Source organism: Coptis chinensis, chromosome 2 (genome assembly GCF_015680905.1).
Source record: "Coptis chinensis isolate HL-2020 chromosome 2, ASM1568090v1, whole genome shotgun sequence".
Classification (NCBI taxonomy): Eukaryota; Viridiplantae; Streptophyta; class Magnoliopsida; order Ranunculales; family Ranunculaceae; genus Coptis; species Coptis chinensis.
The window spans coordinates 101,405,860-101,417,941 of record NC_141457.1 but is presented as its reverse complement, the minus strand read 5'-3'; positions in this window follow the sequence as shown (position 1 = coordinate 101,417,941).

The following is a 12,082-nucleotide window of genomic DNA, read 5'->3' as shown; positions in this document are numbered from 1 at the left end:
AAGACATGTTAGGAGATACCATGGAGGTCTACATCGACGACATGGTCGTCAAAAGCAAAAAAGCAGGCGACCACCTCACCCACCTTGAGCAAGCGTTCTCCAGATTACGCCGAGCTGGAATGAAGTGAACCTAGAAATGCCTCTTTGAGCGTCCTCGGGAAAAATTTAGGATATCATAGGTCTCTCCAAATGGAGGTATCGAAGCAAATCCAGACCAAATCCGGGCGTTCTTAAACATGCCCGACCCACAAACAAAGAAACATATACAAAAGCTATCAGGCATGGTCGCTGCACTCAACCGATTCATATCGAGAGCGTCAGACAAGTGCCGACCGTTCCTACAAATCCTGAAAAAAGGCGAGCAGTTCTCATGGAACAATCAATGTCACCAAGTATTCTCCACTCTCAAGGAATACCTCACAACGCCTCCCGTCTTAGCCAAACCAACAGACGGAGAAACACTGGGGCTCTATCTGGCAGTATCAGACTTCGCCATCAGTTCGGTTCTCTTCAAAGAGGAAAACAATTCAGAAAAGCCGATCTACTTCACAAGTAAGACGCTCACTCCAGCCGAGAATAATTATTCCCACGTTGAAAGAGCAGTGCTTGCTTTATTATACTCGGCAAGAAAATTCAGACCTTACTTCCAAGCTCATCCAATCAAAGTACTTAGCGATCTTCCATTGAAGCGGATCCTTCACAAGGAGAATAAGACTACTAGGATGGCGATATGGACCGAAGAATTGGGCGAGCACCACATGGAATTCGTCTCCCGCACGTCTCAGAAAGGCCAGGTCGTCGCAGATTTCCTAGCAGATTTTCCAGTCGACGACCCCAATTGGGAGTCAGAAGCAAAGGTCGCACCCACAAAAGCAAACATAAAAATAGTCTGGTCTCTCTACGTAGATGGTTCCAGTAACCCAGGAGGCAGTGGTATCGGAATCGTTTTAGTATCCCCCGAGGGAGCTATGGTAGAGAAAGCAGTTCGCATAGACTTCGCGACCTCCAATAACGAAGCGGAGTACGAGGCATTAATAATGGGGTTACGTGCGGCAATCCAGCTCAGTGTAAAGGAGCTCCAAATCTTTAGTGACTCGCAACTAGTTGTTCGCCAGATCGCAAAAGAGTACACTACCCACGAAGGTAACCTTTCCAAGTACCTTCAAGTTGTTAATAATTTACTTCCTTCTTCCAGCAGAGCTACGGTACACCATTTTTTGCGTGACGAGAACCGTCACGCAGATAGCTTAGCGTACCTGCCCACTCAGACATCGAACTGTGCCCCTAGACAACTAACCATTGAAGTGGTCGACCGACCAGCTTACCAAGCGGACCATGTCTTAGAGATCAGTGACTTGTGCCCACTCTCTGGAGATCAGATGAGTCAAACATGGATGCAGCCTATTATACAGTACATCCAGCACGGTACACTCCCAGATGAGCGTACCAAGGCCAGGAAGATTCTGCACCATGCACATAGCTATTGTTTGGTAAATGACAGGTTATTTCGCAAATCCGCTGGGGGACCTCATTTGAGATGCATTAGTCTAGAACAAGGTCAATTAATTTTCGCTGAGATTCATGAAGGAGAGTGTGGAAACCATCTTTGGAGGTAATTTCATTGGCCCATAAAGCGATCTCCAAAGGATACTTTCCGCCCCGGTATGCGGTCGATGCCAAAACATATGTCAAGTGTGTCAAATGTGTGTCAAATGTCAAACATTTGGGCACAACATCATTCAACCCCCCGGCCCGATCAACATCGCGAGCCCTTAGCCGTTCCACATGTGGGGCATGGACATTATGGGACCATTCATCCCTCGAGGAAGAACACCGGCTTCCGCTTTGTCACGGGCTGCCACGCATTACTTCACTAAATTGGGTGAAGCGGTTCCATTGGCACACGCGTCAAAGAGTCACATGTCAAGAATTTCATTTGGACTCATATCATCACTAGATTTGGCTTACCCACACCGCGGTGATGGACAATGGTTCAGTTCAAGGGCAAAACGGTGAGAGAGTTCCTAGCCAAATGGAAGATCGTTCATGCATTCTCCACTCCCCATGACGCTCAAAGCAATGGACGGTGTGAGGCCAACAATAAAGCCATTTTAGAGAATTTGAAGAAAAAGATTGAAAAGAACAAAAGCCAATGGCCAAACCCATTTCGAGAACATCCTATGGGCTCACCACACCTGGCTTCGCTCCAAAGACAAGGCGAATCACCATTCTCCTTATGTTATGGCACGTGGAATCATCATCCCGAAGTGACAATCCGACAACTCTATCACGAACTTGTCGAATCAGGGCATAATGACTCAGAACTAGCTCGAGAGGTCGATCTGCTAGGAAGAACGGCGCAACCTAGCAGCTATCAGAGTAGCATCTTACCAACAAATCCTAAAGCGGTCCTACAACAAACGAGTACATCCTCGATCTTTTCAACCTGAGGATCTAGTCCTGAAAAAAACTCAAGATGACTCTAAACTATCACCAACATGGGAAGGCCCCTACATAGTGGAACAGCGTCGTTGGCAATGGAGCATACTGGATTAAAACCCAAGAGGGGAAGTTATTGCCACGACCTTGGAACACGTACTTGTTAAAGAAGTTTTATCATTAGCATCACTATGTTGTGTAATTCATCTTTCCATTTGCTGTAAATTCAAGTGTAGGTTACTTAAGATTGTTATTATAATCTACGACATTTACTCGCATCTCCAAGCCAAGCCACTCGCACCGCAAGCACCATCATTACATATGCACTGACAACATCTCTAGTAGTCTCTCCGAGTCTCGCTAGTTGAGGACCTATACTCCTAGGATCAACTCCGCGAGAACGCTCTCAGGAGCAGCACGCCCTCAGGGGATACATACGCTCTAAACGAGTTGAACGCTCTCAAGAGCTTACAGGCTCATAGCCTCTCCAAGTCTCGCTAGTTGAGGACCTATACTCCTATGATCAACTCCGCGAGAACGCTCTCAGGAGCAGCACGCCCTCAGGGGCTATATATGCTCTCAGGAGCTTACAGGCTCATAGCCTCTCCGAGTCTCGCTAGTTGAGGACCTATACTCCTAGGATCAACTCCGCGCGAGAACGCCTTCGAGGAAAAGACGGCTCCGGGGGCTACATCGCTCTCGGCGAGCGAGGCGGCTCGGGGGCTTACGGGCTCATAGCCTCTCCGAGTCTCGCTAGTTGAGGACCTATACTCCTAGGATCAACTCCGCGAGAACGCCGGGCGGCGGCACCCTTACAAGGGCTACATACGCTCTCGGCGGCGAGCGCTCTCGGGGCTTTCAAGCTCATAGCTTTCTCCGACTCTCGCTAGTTGAGGACCTATACCCTAGGATCAACTCGCGAGAATGCTCGGCCAATAAGTAAACCACCCTCGGGAACTTGTCGGTCATGAGGCCCCCTAAGTCTAAACTAATCGGACACTTACATCTCCCAGATCGCTCTCCCGAGCAATACTACACAAACATAACGCTTTACGAGAATACACCTCAGAAACAAGCCCCATAAACAGAGTACTAGCTATAAGCAGTCAAGCAAAAGATAACATTAAGCATACATTTACCACAAAGCTACACGACCAGTTTCAGATAACCAGTTTTAACCCACCGATCTGCTGGGTTTACCCAGAAAATCCAGATTGGACCGGTGAACAAAGGTGGAAAAATTAACGAACTGCCACTTTCGTGGACACCAGTTCTCTGTATCAACAAAAGGCGCTGCTTCAAGCAAGGCGACAACCCGACTCTAGTATTTAACCCACCGTAGGCGAAAAAGCAGAACCTGACTAACTACCAAATGAGCCGAGTTGTTACCAAGACAAAGAAGAGAAATCACCATCAAGGAGCCGCAACCACATGTTTGTCACGGGGGCGATCTTTGGTTGAAGGAGCGTGCCTCGCAGCCAGCGAGAACAGCCGCATGATCCGCGAGCCGTCGCGCCTTCTTTTAGTTGACAATATTTTCGCCGGCTTGGCATACTCGCTCGGGCCGTGGTATCGACTTTGAGCTTTACGGGCAACCCCCTGACATCGCTTGGCATACTCAGTGACTTCTGCTACCTCCATTTGCAGCTCGGCCATTGCCGCAACCAGTTTAGCGTTCTCATCAACAGCAACACAGTACTTCTTCGTCATCGCATCCAGCTTCTTCTTGTCAGCCCCCCATGCAGCTCGCAGACATCCCAGCTCGACTCGGGAGTTGACATCAGTATCGGCACGTTGAACAGTGTTCTTCAGCTTGTCATACCTAGCCAAAAACTACAAGTACAAAATCATAATCATAATCACTTAAGAAACACAGCGGCAAAGCTAACGGATAAACACTCACCAAACAACTAGCCATGTCCATGGTCCCCAACAGCCATCTTCATCCTCGACCTCAGCTTTGTCCCCGTCTAACACGATCCCCTTCAGAAGACTAGTCGCTATGGGTGCCGAGTGGAAGCTGCAATCAGAACTCTTTACAGCACGCTTCTTCCCCGTTTTCCCCACGTAGTAGAATTCGCTCCCCACATCCCCGACACGAGGGAGCGAACTCTCTCACCGCGGCGTGGCGACCTTGCCCTGTGTCGTTAAGCTTCCATCGTTTGACCGATGGGTGCCTTCCCGCCCGAGGCGACACGAACACAATGCCGCCCGATCGAGGCGATCGATCTAGATCGCTTGCTTTTTTCTTGGCCCCCGACGCCCGCAACTTTTTCTTTTGCCACGATCCCCATGCACATGAGGACGAAACTCCATCTCCTCCATTAGCAGAGGGGAACTCTCTATTAAACTCCCTTCTCCCCTAACGTACTGACAGCACCTAGTCATAAGAGAAGCTAAACACAGAAAACAAAAGGAAGCCGGTTAGAGTGATCAGTAACCGTCTTCATGATTCAAAAGAAGAAAAGAGAAACATACCTGAGTAAACGAGAAAGGAAAGCGAAGCAAAAACAAGAGGGAAGAGAAGCAGCCACAACGGGAAGAACAAAAAGAGCAAATGTTGTTGCTCTCCCAGGACCATTCATATTTATGCCCACGAAACGTCTCTTCCCAAGGCAAACCATTATGGCATCGAGACACCAAACGCCAGCCCACCTGGCAACCATCATTTCATATCTCCCGACTGCCCACATTCTTACACGTGCCACGCACGCACTATAGCTCAGGCAGCTCCAGGGGCACGAACACCGCCGGCGTCTCATAGAGAGGCGTCGCGACTGCACCGTTTAAATCGAATAACACGCACGCCAACCAGCAACGCCCCAGGGCATCGACACCGTACCCTCCGCACGACAAGTCGCAACAGCATACACATACTTACAAGTGCAAACATTAATATCATACACAAGACTAAGTATAGAAAGCAAAAGCAATAAGCTTCACATGCATAAAAGGAGCGAACTGACGACATCAGGGAAGCCCCAGTTCGCAGACTAACCGTGCTGCTGAGAATACTCAAGAAATCCAGCACAGTTAGCCACTAGTTATCATAATCAATGGCAAAAAAGAAAAACGGGCTGCCCAGGTCAACCCAGAAAACCAGCTCTATTGTTTACGGCCAGAGGCTAGTTACAACCACAAACAACAATAAACTTTCTAAACAATATTATCAAGATCTTCTCCAAGAGCGACATTTAACACGGAGATGAGCTTCGGATCACCGCAAAGCGGAAAGACGAATACAACGCCTCCGTCGCCAACCGGCGGCACGTTGAGCTTTCGCCCGGACCCGAAGTCGCTTTCGCTCACCACACCGATGGGGAAGGCGATTGCGAGAACGATTTGCCGGCATCTTCGGGCGATCCGCCGAGTTCTCGAAGTTCGCGTTCCGCTCTTCCTGCAGGGTCGTCCGGTTTCTTCTCGGTTCCTCCACCTCAAAGACGGATGGTGAGATAGGCCTCTTTAAACTGCGGGGTAGAAGTCTTACATCGTTCAAAGATAGGTGTTCGCCACGACTAGTTGGCCCCTCAACGCCTCCACCTCATGCTTCGGCCCGTCGACTCATTCATTGCCAGAGGTCTTCTCGAGTCGAGGTGGTGGAAAAGACCTCGTAGCATCGGCTCTGTTTTCTCAGCTTGTTGCACAGCTCGCAGATTCGAAAGCTCGTCCCTCAGCGACTCAACCTCCGTCTTCTCGGTCCGATCCGGTCCTCCATATTTCTTCAAAGCCAACTTCATGGTACCCAGCGATCAAACTGCGACAACTTCGCTGACAAATCCGTTAGTATCAAACAACGGCAAGATGTAACGCGATAACACAGCCAAGTTTAGCGCAAAGGTTACTTACCAGGCACATCGCCTTATCCATCCCCCTCAGATTCGACTCCAGCTCTTTTACATCCAAGTCTTTCCTATCACCGTCCAGGGTCATACCCTCCAGCAAACAAGCAGCTATGGGTGCGGACTTGTAACTGCAGTCCGACCTCCTCACATAGCGCTTCTTCCCGGTCACCTCGTCTATGTACATCAGGTTGCGCTCTAGCTCGTCTTTTCCAGTACTAGACTACCCCTTACCAGTCTCTCTCACACCAACCTTCCCCTTCATCTTGCCAGAAAGATCTCCAACAACCCTAGTTTGAGCGACCTTCAGGGCAACCTCTGGGGCGTCCTCACCTAGGACGCTGAAGTCGGGCATCGGTCTCGCCCTCAAGTTGCGAGCCGCCCTTCCCCCGGTTCGCACTTCACCACCCCCCAGTGTGGTCTCAGCCACCCTCGCAACCTTCGCAGGTCGAGACTCCGGGACTTCGAAGAGAATGTCCTCCACATCGAACGGAGCGTCCTCTCGGCCCTTCCCGCTCGGACCAGAGGCCAAAACTTTCCTCCCGGGGTCGTATATTTTATCCAACCGATCCATCAAACCGCAAGACGGGTTCGGTGCCTATCTTCCCTCATAACCAGATCACTCCTAACGCTTCTCTATCCACCGGGTTTCTTCGGACGTCCTACCCCAAAAAATAGGAAATTTCGGCTTATCCCGCTCTGGTCTTTTGCACTTGCCTTCTCTCCTAATTGTGGGTCCTCCACATTTTTCAAAGAAATGAGCAACTTCGGTAGCTTTGTTTCGTTTCTCAAATTTTCATGTATATGCGTCGACCCTAGCGAACTTCTCAATCAAAACAAAGTTATTCATAAGTCCAATAGTTGCCGGCTCGACCCTTTTCCAAGTGGATATCCGCACGGACAATGAAACAACAATATCGATACAAAATCAACCACCCGCGAAGATCGCTATTGTCGGACAACGACCGGTACCCACCAGTCACACAAAAGTGATATTTTATTGTCCATTAGGTGGAACACCGGACCTTCGCCGCGTTTTAATTAGCTTCCAACAAGCGGCAGTTGATCGTTTATCACTCAAAAATAAATAATATATATATATCGTTAGGAAATTTTACTATCCGGTATAAACGGTCCGACTCAAGACCGTGGATAGAATTCGAGTTTGCAAGCTAAAGTTCCCGACCTCAAATCGCATTTCAAATCGTGTTTTTTTAAATCACCATTATGAGTCTTGTTAATGAGAGTTCAAAATCGTTTGTTAATTCTTAACTGTGAAAATAAATGAGCAAACCCTTTGTTCTCGCCTCTCCCCTCACATCAAATCACAATGAGGAACTCCTATTCCTCTCGCGACATTCTCTTATTCTTCTCTCTTCTTTCTACTGCTGCCTCATCTTCTCTCTTCTTTCTTTCGGTGCAAATCGATTTAACAAAAGCATTTAATCATGGATTTTGGAATGAAGTTGGCATGATGGGGTTGTGAAGGTGATGAGGGTCAAACACGTTCAGTGTGAGGGGAAGTGAAGTTTATGGATTTTCGTTCTCAACCGGACCGTCTCATCAAGTTTGTTGTCTTTGAGGAATGTCAAGGGACCCGGACTTTAGTCAAGCAGCCTCTAAATGGGGATATCCGGATATTTTACCGCTCGATGTTTATCCGCCCAAAAGGGAAGCAAGAAGGTTGTTTTGATTTTTTTTGTTTTCATGTTTTTGTTCTCCGTTGGAACACCCGGATATAGTTACTCCTCCTTACATTTCCCTTCTTCAAGTTTGTTGTCTTTACCAGTGTTATTATGTTGAATCTGGATTTAGATTTTTTGTTATGGATTTAAATTTTAGGTATGGATTAGACTTGGTTGTGTTTTGGATTATGATTTTTGACAAGTTAAATGTATGGGTTTGCTATCTTAAAAAAAAGAACTTCGAATTGATTACTTAACACATCCAATTTTTTTGTAGGTCTACTGAGTTTGATTGTTTCTTCCCAAGAGCAGCAATAAATTTCTGGGTATGCATATTCATCTTCCCTCTCTCTATCTCTGTGCAAAACATTCTTATTGATTTATGCTCTGTCTGTATTGGTGTTTTATTTTTAGGAAAAATCTCTTATATCCGTTGTTTATGCATTAGTTAGATATCAAAAATTTAGCAATCATTTTAAACATCTCTAATGTCTCACAACAATCATCGAATCTGTTGTCGTTGAATTGTGCGTACGAGTTTTAATCATTTTATTCTCTCCATTAATATGATTTTTTTAATGGTATTATATTAATGCGTTATGGGTTTGGTTCAATTACGAGTTTTGGTTACTTGAATTTCTGTTATTCTTATTTTGTGTTCAGAACCCAACCACAGTGTTCAGTAAGATTATAATTTAATTGGGCCTTTATGGGCAAAAAAGCCAAAAAACTTCACAACCTTTGGGGTTCTCTCACCCTCCACCTCTCTCTCAGTTCTCAAATCTCAAATTGATTCCCAGGTTTCTCTGAATCTCTTCACCGCCTTCAAAACCCCTCTGATTTAACTAATTGAAGACTACGCCAAAACCGCATTAGGTTCCCTTACCCCCTCTAATTGTTTTGCTTCTTAATTTATTCTGTTTGAGTTTTCTACCCTGGTATTAACTACTGAAACCTCTGGGGATATTATTGTTGTGTGATGCTGAACTTCTTATCTCTATTTTGTAGGTGAGAATGGTGGTTTGTTACTTTCTCTGCCATAATATTCTTTATTTACTTCCCGGTTTGCTTTGTGCACTTAGGTTTCAATTCTCATATTTTTAGTGTTAGTATTTTATCATTGTAATGCAATTGCCCGAAAAGCTTGCTAAAATTTTCATTATTGGTTTGGTTATAAGACTGCTCTAATCTTTGATAGTTTTTAGTGTGGTCTATAGAATTTGTCATTGATGGTGTTTGTCAATAATTATATTATTTGAAGATTGAAAGTTGAAACCGATTAATTTTTGACAATAGGTTGCTTCAAATGGAACTAAAAAATTAGTTGAGTTACTTTCTTGAGACCTATTTTCATTTTCAAATGTAAATTTATTTATTCCCTATTAGCAGAGTCAGTTACTTTTTTGAGACCTGTTTTCGTTTTCATATGTAAACTTATTCCCTATTATTAGTGGAGTTATTATTTACCTCCTTCCACTAAATAATGTTTTCGTTATTTCGTTGTTGTCAGTAGCTTGGAGCAAAGTTGCCATTTTTTGTCTAAGTATGAAATAGTTAAGACAATCCTCTTTTTTTCATTTGCGTCTTTATTCAAACCAAATAATTATAGATGTTGTGACTGATTTATTCAAACCAAATAGTTAAGACTATACCGCACATTCTCAACATACCATTACTTCTTTTTTTTACCATGCATTATACGAGTGAATTGATACAAAATTTCTTTGAACTCATTGAATACCTTCAGACAATCCTAAAGGTATTTACTATACTAAAACTATACCTAACAAGTATTTGCGTAAGTACATTTCTTTGCATTGTTGTTGATGTTAAACCTTTTCCAGTCAAAAATAGACCAAAGAAAAACATTTACCTTGTTGATATAGAGGAAAGTTGTCATTTGCCAATATCAACAATAGTTTGCCTACATTGTTTTATTTGTAAGCATGTATGCATAAGCGGATGTTTTATTTTACCTCAAACATAACTCGAGTTACAAAATCAATTCTACTATCCAATCTATGTAGCAGCAACCACTATCGCCCAATGTGATTGTATTATAATAATAGCATTATTTATTCACGTTAAATCATGCATGTAGGCTGTCCCTAATGTGGCAACCTACTTATGCTGTAAGTATTGACACCCCAAAATGCTGCTATTCAATCAACCATCAGTTGGTTACTTTGTCACATGTTATGGATATATGGAACTAAACAGAATAGATCCCCTGTGTGTCTATGTTGTCTTTGATAAACACTGTTGATATACCTCCCATCAATGTATTGTTGAAGGTTGTCATTGTCCTGGGAAATAGTTGCTTTACTTTGTTTTTATGCACTGGCCACTATACATGCCTTTGTGATTCCACCATTTCACAATCGTCGCCTTTTATAGTTGTTGCTCATCTCATTCCTGATTAAAGCATTTCTCTATTCAGCTGTTTAACCAGATGACCTCATCTCACTTCTCCGTTTCATCATTAAATTACTTGCAGGTTGTATGTTTACTGAAAAATGCCTCCCTTTGTAAGCATTAGGTTTCGATGCATGAGAAGCAAACAACCTTATTCTACATGTATTTCAAGTAATATCACATTCCAAACAAAAAAACTTAATATTATTCCACTCTTACTCTTAAAATATATTGCATTTATCCATATTCATGGAAAACTTGCCACATTTATGTGGGAATTACCTGTCTTATCCATTGATTTATATTTGTTGTTTTCCGTTTCATTGGTAATACAATACGCCAAAGCCGGCGATTTCCAACGGTCTGGAGCAGAATTTGGTATGGAGTGAAGTACCTGAAGTGTTTATATGGTATGGAATACCAAACTGTGTCTTTGGACCGTTTCTTTCCCCACCACCACAAGGGCGTATCCCAGTCGTTATTTAAAATGCCCAGAAATATTGTTTAGGTGTTAGGTCTGCTGACTGCTGTGGTTTGGGCTCTGTTGTTTGCTCCTTCAAAGCTTACTTTAGTTATAGCCATTTGAAATGCACTCAGTTGCTAGCTTATGGCGCCTGATTCTAATACTCTTGCAATTTCTAGGGTAAACTCACCTTTCAAAAGGCATGTTTGTGTTCATGACATGCTAACATATGTCTGCTTATGTCCTGCAAATATTATGTCTCTTCTTTCACCTTAGTTCTTGAAAATTATATGTTTCTTGAAAATTATAAAACAGATGAATTCGCCTGGTTAAAGCAGGAATCGACCCCACCATGTGCAGGATGGGTGTCTCTTCTTTCACCTTAGTTCTACCCATTTATAATAGGAGTCAAAGACTTTCACTATTGAACTACTGTTTGAGGGTTAGTCAGACACTAATATTTACAATGCAAGCAACCAAACCTGCTCAAGATACCTAATTTGGTTACTTATCTTTACATCACATTAACTAGGGCACCTCGAATTATTGTTTAGGAATATGGATAGCCGAAATAGGACCAACTTTGAGCATGCTGCAATACAGGGTGTAATCATTCCCGACATCATGTCAAGGTAGTCGTTGAAGCCTACAATTCCCAAGCCAAGAACTCCCCTTCCATAACAACCCACATATAGCAATATTGAGTGTGCCCACACTCAGCAGACTCTATATAGCAGCTTACCGGCCAGCTACCTCAAAATTATCCGCGATGGAGCCTTCAGCAGATTCGATAACCAAAATGGATACAATTGGAATAAGTCGTTTGAGAGCACAACCATTTCGACACTGAAAACCCCGTGGTTGCAAATAGATCACGCTTTTAAACTGCGGAGTACAGCGAATTGCCATTGAATGACCTGTTGTTTAATGCTTCCATTATGTTATTAACAAACTGAGGGTTTAATGCCACAAAAACCGTGTAACTTCAAAGCACTTTAATAACCATAACTAAAACCCATTAGTAATGAAGTCAATCATAACTTAATTAACACGGGTTTCACTTTTAGATTCCACGTTAAGCTCTAACTCTATATAAATCATTTTCAACCAGATGAACAACAACATTTGTTAAAAAGTTTTCCTTTTTCTTCCCCTCTTCATTGTGGTATGTTTGTATCTATTTTAAATTCTTTCTTTCTAAATAGTTTTATTTTTTCTTTTTAATTTTTTCCCTCTATTAT